This window comes from Canis lupus, chromosome 16, assembly GCF_048164855.1.
Source record: "Canis lupus baileyi chromosome 16, mCanLup2.hap1, whole genome shotgun sequence".
NCBI lineage: Eukaryota > Metazoa > Chordata > Mammalia > Carnivora > Canidae > Canis > Canis lupus.
This window is the reverse complement of record NC_132853.1, coordinates 10190371-10197380: the sequence shown is the minus strand read 5'-3', so window position 1 is coordinate 10197380 and position 7010 is coordinate 10190371.

Genomic DNA, 7010 nt, shown 5'->3' with positions numbered 1-7010 from the left:
GATCCCCCTAGAGCACAGCATCACCGGCCCACTTCTGGCCGGCCCACGAGTGTGTTCATAGTACCTCCTTTTGGTTACGATGCGCGTTTCCCCAAGAACTGATAAAATCGAGAACTTTTACAAAAATATATTCATCCCGTGGGTACCATCTTTTGTGATGCATCTGTTCAGATCTCTTACCCACTTTGGACTGAGCCGTTATACATTCTAGATTGATCCGTTGGAGCTCTTCAAGTATTCTGGATATGAGACAGTGCTTTTTCTCTCAATAGTTGGCCATAGCAGAATCATATGCCACCTGCCGACGGTTCCCCGCCCCAGTCCCCAAAACGGGTGGACTGTGTCACCTGACATGGCCAAAGGGACTTGGCAGACGGTGCTAGTTAAGGACCCAATGATGGGGGCCGGCCCTGGATTGTGCAGGGGACCCACCTGATCTCTTGTCCTTCCAGGCAGAGAGGCCTTCCTGGCTGTGCTCAGAGGGAGAAGCGGCATCGGGAGCGGGGTCAGACAGGGGACGTCACTGGCTGTGACGTCAGGGGAAGGAGCCTCAAGTCAAGGAATGACAGTGACCTCTAGATGCTGGAAAAGGTGGTGAAATAGGCCCCAGAAGGAACATGGCCCTGCTGGTCACTTGCTTCTGCCCAGCGAGACCTGGTGGGGGGACGTCGAACGTGGGGACGGCATTTCTGTCACTCTAAAACCACTATGGTTTTGGTAATGAGCCGCGGTGGTGGCAGAGAAAGCCACATATCCGTGTGACAGAGCGAGCTTACCCCTCCGTGGCTTCCCTTCTGGTCTCCGGGGGTGCTCTTTGATAAACAGGAGCTCTTGGTTTCAGTGCGGCTGATTGATCAACCCATTCTTTTGTGTCTGGTGCTTGTAAAACCCCAGTTAAGAAGCTATCACAGGTCAGAGGAGGGGACACTGCTCCATAGCCTCGTGTGGGGCTTGCTCAGCCCGGCCCACCCCTGGGCCGCAGGTGCCTGGGTGTGGCCCCACCTCTCGGGGTGGACCAGCAGTTCACGGGGTGCAGTGGCCTGCAGCACCCACTCTGCACCGGTGGAAGCAGAAACATGCCTATTTAACGTTTCTTCCTTTTTAAAGAGAGTTTCCTAGGTTCAAAGGGACGTTCCAGGCTGTGCAAAGATGCTGCAGAGGGAGGGGCTGCCGGAGACCTGGGGTGAGGGAGGGGGCTCCCTGGGTCAATTCATGGGGTTCCTGAGGCTAGGTGCTGCTCACCAGGGGGAAGACCCTTTGCCGTCTCTGGACACAGGGCTTGCATCTGCCAAGTGGGCACTCCCCACCCCGACCAAGTGAGCTCAGGAGCATCTGCTGAACCATAGCTGGGCAAATGCTCTCATGGACTGATTTTAAGAAACCGGACACCCCGCCCCCCAAAATCGAGTCTGTTGGAAAGCAAACTCTTAAAAACATCCTCTTGCTTCTGGGGGCAGCTGTGGGCATACATGTTGGGCCCACTGTTGGTGGGAAGGGAAGGGGCTTTGAGATGCTGGGTTTGCAGGGCGCTTTGAGATGCTGGGTTTGCAGGGCTGGGAGGTGAGGGGTGACAAGGGACGGGGGGCGTCGCTGTGCTGGTGGGCTCGTCATGGCCCCACCATTCACCTCTGACACCCTGTAGCTCTAACCCTAGCCTGTCTGTGACTTCCAGTTGATGCCATTCTCAGAGCTCTTGTGGGGACCCCCCCAGGTAGAGACCATCCAGGTTGGACAGCAGACATCCAGGGCTCCACAGGCTGAAGATCTCAGGTCACTGTCCTGGTCTGTGGTGGAGAAGAAGCGGTCCTTGTGGGACGGCAGAGAATCACCTGCTGGGGGAAGGAAGGGTGGGTGGGGGTGCTGGGAAGAGCCCTGCCTCCCTCATCTGGTTAGCATCCCCCTCACTGTGGAGGTGTGTCAGCTGAGCTCCCGTCCAGGCCTTGGAGAGAGAGAGGGAGCAGGAGGCATACGACCTGTCCCCCATGGTGCATTGTCCCCCCTCCCACTTCCCCAGGACCCTGACGACTGTCAGGACGGTCCTCTCTGCCTGCCTGTGTCTCTCCTCTGGCCATCGTCCCCTGTTGGGGCTTCCCTGCTCTGTCGTCAGCCCCAAGCGGGAAGCTCACTTCTGGATCTGCAGCCTCTCCCCTTCCAGCCTCCCTGTACCACCTACAAAATGGGACCAAGGGGCCCTGCCCTGTGCTTTCCTTGGCATCCCAAGTGAGGCCACGTGAGTCCAGGGTGCACACGCTCCAAGGCCCTCTTCCTGGTCTCCCTCCACCTGCATGTGTCACTCCGGGTTCCTCAGTCACACGGGCTCCTGTTGCTTGTGGTTCTTAGTGCCCACTAGAACCCCCAGCTCTGCAGGAAGTGCCTCCCCTGCTCATACCCCCAGGGAGTCCTTTCAGGGAAGAATGCCCAATGGGGCTTGTGTGCCCTGGAGCATAGCTCTGAAACTGGGCTCTGAGAACAGGGGTGAGGTCGGGATTTTGGTCCATGTGCCATGGGGATGAGAGTTGGGACTTGAGGCTCCACACAGCCCTGGGAGCAGAGCTGACCCTGTCACTGGTCCCCACGCTCACCGAGATGCAGGTATCACAGGAGAAGCTGGGATGGGGGGAGGGAAGCCCCAGCCCAGGGTCACTGAGGGCACACAGAGCCAGGATGTGAAGCAGGTCCATCCTCAGCCCCAGGGGGACCCTCACCTGCACTGCCCTCAACGAAGGCTCCCAGGACCAGCCTGTACTTCTCGGCCTGCTCGCTACCTTGAATGGTGTGTACTTGCCCTCGAAGTCCACGAGGTCCACACGGAGCTTGCTGGTTCCTGTTGTAGAAAGGTTGTCAGGTCCCAAAAACCTCCTGCTGCCAAGCACAGAAAGTGCCGTGTTTGGGTAAATGCTTAAGGAATGTGTGGGCTTGGCATCCAGGAGCCTTCGAGTGGGAATGTTGAATGTGAGAACCTCCCGGATTATGTCCTGTTCTAAGAATCTTCCCAGCTAGTCTGTAAGCCATGCCTGGAATTTTGAGATTGGTGTCCACTAGATGGAATGAAACCCGACTATTTTTAAAGTATAAATTCTCCTGCAAACACTAGCACACCAGCTTGAGAAGCTGTAATTATAGTTTTTTCTGCAAAATTTGTCCACCTCACCTGGACAGGTATCCAGAGCCTGGGTAACTGGTCTCGTTCACAGGCACAGAAGGAGCTGACCTGTGGACCCCAGGGCCCTGGCGACTCTACCCAGCTCCATGTCCTCTGTTCTCCTACATCGAAGAGGCTCCCAGCTCTTACAGGGCACAGAAACTAGCCCCAGTCTGGGCCCACAGTTTCTCAACTCCCAGGGGGATGCTCACTTCCTACTGGCTCTTTGCTTGCACCCCCGGGAGGTATCAGGTGATGCAAAGAGTGTTTCCTTCTAGGTGGGCCCCACCAAGCTCCCTGCTGAATCAGGCTCCCTTCTCCTAGCGAGGTCATCCTGTTGCCCACTGGGGAAGTTCCCATGACCCACCTGCTGGAAAGAGTCTGCTCTGTGTGTGGCTAAGGAAAGCCCATCCCCCAAATCCCTTGTCTGTTCCCAGCTATACCCAAACAATATTCTGATGCCCTGACTGGGGTACGAGGAAAAGTTGGCTGAAAATATCGTCCTCCCTTATCTGATTTCCAGAATATTCAGGGTTTGAGCCTGTCACTGGGCACTTGAAGTGAAGGCAGAGAAAAGAAATCTAAGCACCTATTCTGTACCAAGTGCTACTTATGCCCATCCCATTAGGCAGATATTACTGTTTGAATTTCACAGGTGGGGTGATTGAAATCACAGAGCTAGGCCAGACCTTGGTGTCAAGTTCATCTAATGCATTGAGAATCCCTGGGGCTGTTCATTACATCTGAAGGTGAGGGTATGTCTCGTCCCTGCCAATCCCTGGGGTCATACTCCATATCTTGTGCTGTGAATCCTGCTCAGCCTGAGCTTGCTGTGGGAATTCTGAGAAGAGGTTCTGGAGATGTGTAGAAACGGTCATAAAGAGAGTGGGTTGGCACCAAGAGGGAAGAGCAGAGGGCACACTCTCCCATAGTTTGAGATTTTCCTGGGCCAGGGTGTATGGTCTATGTTCTGATCACAGAAGTGAGGGGTGGCCAGACCAGAGAGTTCACGAAAGGAGTGGGTTGTCAAGGGGCACATAGGACCTTGGATCCATCTCTATGTGTATCGCAATAGACTATACTTTGCACGTTTTTGTGCAGGGGCTTCAGCCTATTAAGACAGAGGAAAGTGCAGGTTGCATGGCCCAAGGCACCTTTCAGCCTCCCTGACCAGGCAGCCTGTCTCTGCAGGCATAGGTCTGGATTTCAGTGATGTAACTTGGTCTGCTGGAAGAGAACTCAATTCAGGAGCACTCATCTGGCATGAGTCAGGATAGAGAGGGAGACAACAGGTCTACCTTCCTCAACCCTAACCACCAGCAGCCCCCAGACACCAGAGTCCTTCCTCTTTCTTTGCATTGCCAATAGGGTTATTTTACGCAAGATGTCAACAATACGTTCAGATATCAATTTAACATTCTTAAGGGTATGAGGGCCAAAGGATGCAAGCTTCTGTTAAATTCAAAAATCTTAAATTTGGATCAATAGAAGTCATTTGACTTTTGGAAATGGCACTCTGGGTATTTGGGGGCATTACCCTAGTAAGGGCAAACAGGCAAAATGTTAAAAAGAGATGTGCTTGAAGGCACAACAAAGGTAGCCACAAAGGAAAACCACAATGATACCAATAATTATCGTAAAGCATCTGGTGATGCTCTTGGGAGCAACAGAAATCTGGAGAGGGGAAATGAGCACTCAGAGCCTCTTTTTGCCAATTCCTAAAAGATAGCAGTGAAGCTGGCCAGTGATCTGCCAATTTTGTCGTGCTAAAGGTCAAAGGTGGGGTCCAGAGAATGAATTGGGGGTTGAGATCCAGAGGGCTGCTCTCTACTCATGAGGATGAATCCTCAATGGCCAGCCCTCACTGGGACCAAAACCTGCTCTGAGGTGTGTCCCAGGAAAAAGTCTCAAGTCCTGAATTCTCGTAAGGTCTCAATGAGATTGCTAGTGCCCTTGGGCTTCCAGCTGAAACCACCAAAAATGTCCTCTGAAGGAGAATAACATTATCCCAGGACCTACAATACTTCAGTAAATATATGTATTGTTTCAAATGAACTGTTAGAACACAGTCCAAAATAGCAAAATTCATGAGGGTAAAAGGCAGCATCTGTAAGAATAAACCAAAGCAACAGACTGTAGAAACAGATCCCCAGACACAACAGATACCAAAATGACAATTTGATTCATGGTGCAAACTGAAAAGGACTGTCAAAGATCGAGGACAAGCAAGGGTGCTTATAATCACCACTCTAGTCAGTACTTTACTGGACGTCACTGCCAGTACAGTAAGGCAGGAAAAGGAATGAAATGTAAAAGGATTGAGAAGGCAGACACGAAGCTGATATTCTTTTCAGAAGATACAATTTAGCATATGAGAAATTCAAGAGAAACTAAAAATTAAAACTTTAGAACGAATTGATTTGGCAAAAATAAGTTATAATTCTCAAAATTATCACAAAGCAATATAGAATGAAATTGTAAAAAAAAATTGCAGCAATAGCCACACTGAAGTTAAGTAACTGTGAAGAATGCCAACAAGATATGTGTGAATTCTCTGTGTCTCAAGCTATCAAATATGAGCTGAGAGACCCTATGGAACATCAAAGTAATGGAAAGAAGAGTTTATGTTCTTAGATTAGAACACCCGACATTATAAAATGTTAGTTACCTCCTAATTGATGTATAGAGTCACTGCATTGCCAGGTAAGTGCCCATTTTACTGTGAAATGAAGTGACAAGGTGAATTTAAAATCTGTAGAAAAGACAAGAGGCCAATAACTAAGATGTTCTGGAGCAGGAACAAAGAAAGATGGCTTGTTCTATCCAATACCAACAATAATTATAAAGACGTATCTATTTAAAAGTGTGGCACCTGCTCCAGGGTAAGAATAAACCAGCAGAAGGGAATACAGTCCTGAAACCTGCTCAGGCATTCACTGACCCCTGATTTATGTAAGTGGTGCCCCTACAGAACATCGGGAAAGGGGAAATTCTCAATAAATGGCATGAACTGCTGGATATTCATACGGAAAAACCAGAAGTCCAAGCTGTGACTCATGGTGACAGAACGGTGGGCCCACTGTGGAAGGTGAGGCAGTAGTTGTCGATGGTGTTGAAAGATGCCAAGCATGTCTGGCAGAGTTTTACACGGGGAAGCGCTGCCTGTAAAGGAGAAGTCTAAGAAGCAAGGTGGACATGAAGAACTCTTATTTCTGAGGACACATCACCGGGGGGGGGGGGGGGTGGAAAGATAAGCCCTGGAGCGGAGAGGTGCCCGCAACACGCAGAAGTGACAAAGGGCTCGCTTCCAGAATAACTCAAGGGACCCTTGGAAATCAACAACCGGGGAGGAAGTGGGGGAGCACCTTGTCCACACACTTCCAGGAGAGAGCAATTCAATGGCTGATGGGGCGGTGGGGGGTTGGGGGGGTGGCATTCTGCTTCGTCAGCCAAGAGATACAAATTTGAGCCACGGGAGATATATTCAGGCACACTCACAGAAGGGCAGAGCTTCCTCGAGAAGGAGGGCAGGGCCAAGCTTGGGGAGGCTGTGCGCGCAGGAGGGGAGCGGTCCTCCAGGGCCGCCAAGTGGGGCTACTGTGCGGTCACTTTGGGGACCAGCATCACCCCCTACAGCTGCACATGTGTTCCCACTCTGTGATGACTGGCTCTGGGAAACTCAGGCCTCCTCCACAGAAGGTGCGCGCCCAGGCACAGGGAGCACCTGCAGCGGAATGCTGCAGCTGAGGCACCACTGGCCCAATCCCCACAGCCTTCCTCATGCCCCCGCCCCTCTGGCTGCTGGGCTGGGTCATGGCTCTTCTTCTGGGAGTGTTGGAGGCTCCCCTGAGTGCACCCCAGGATCAGG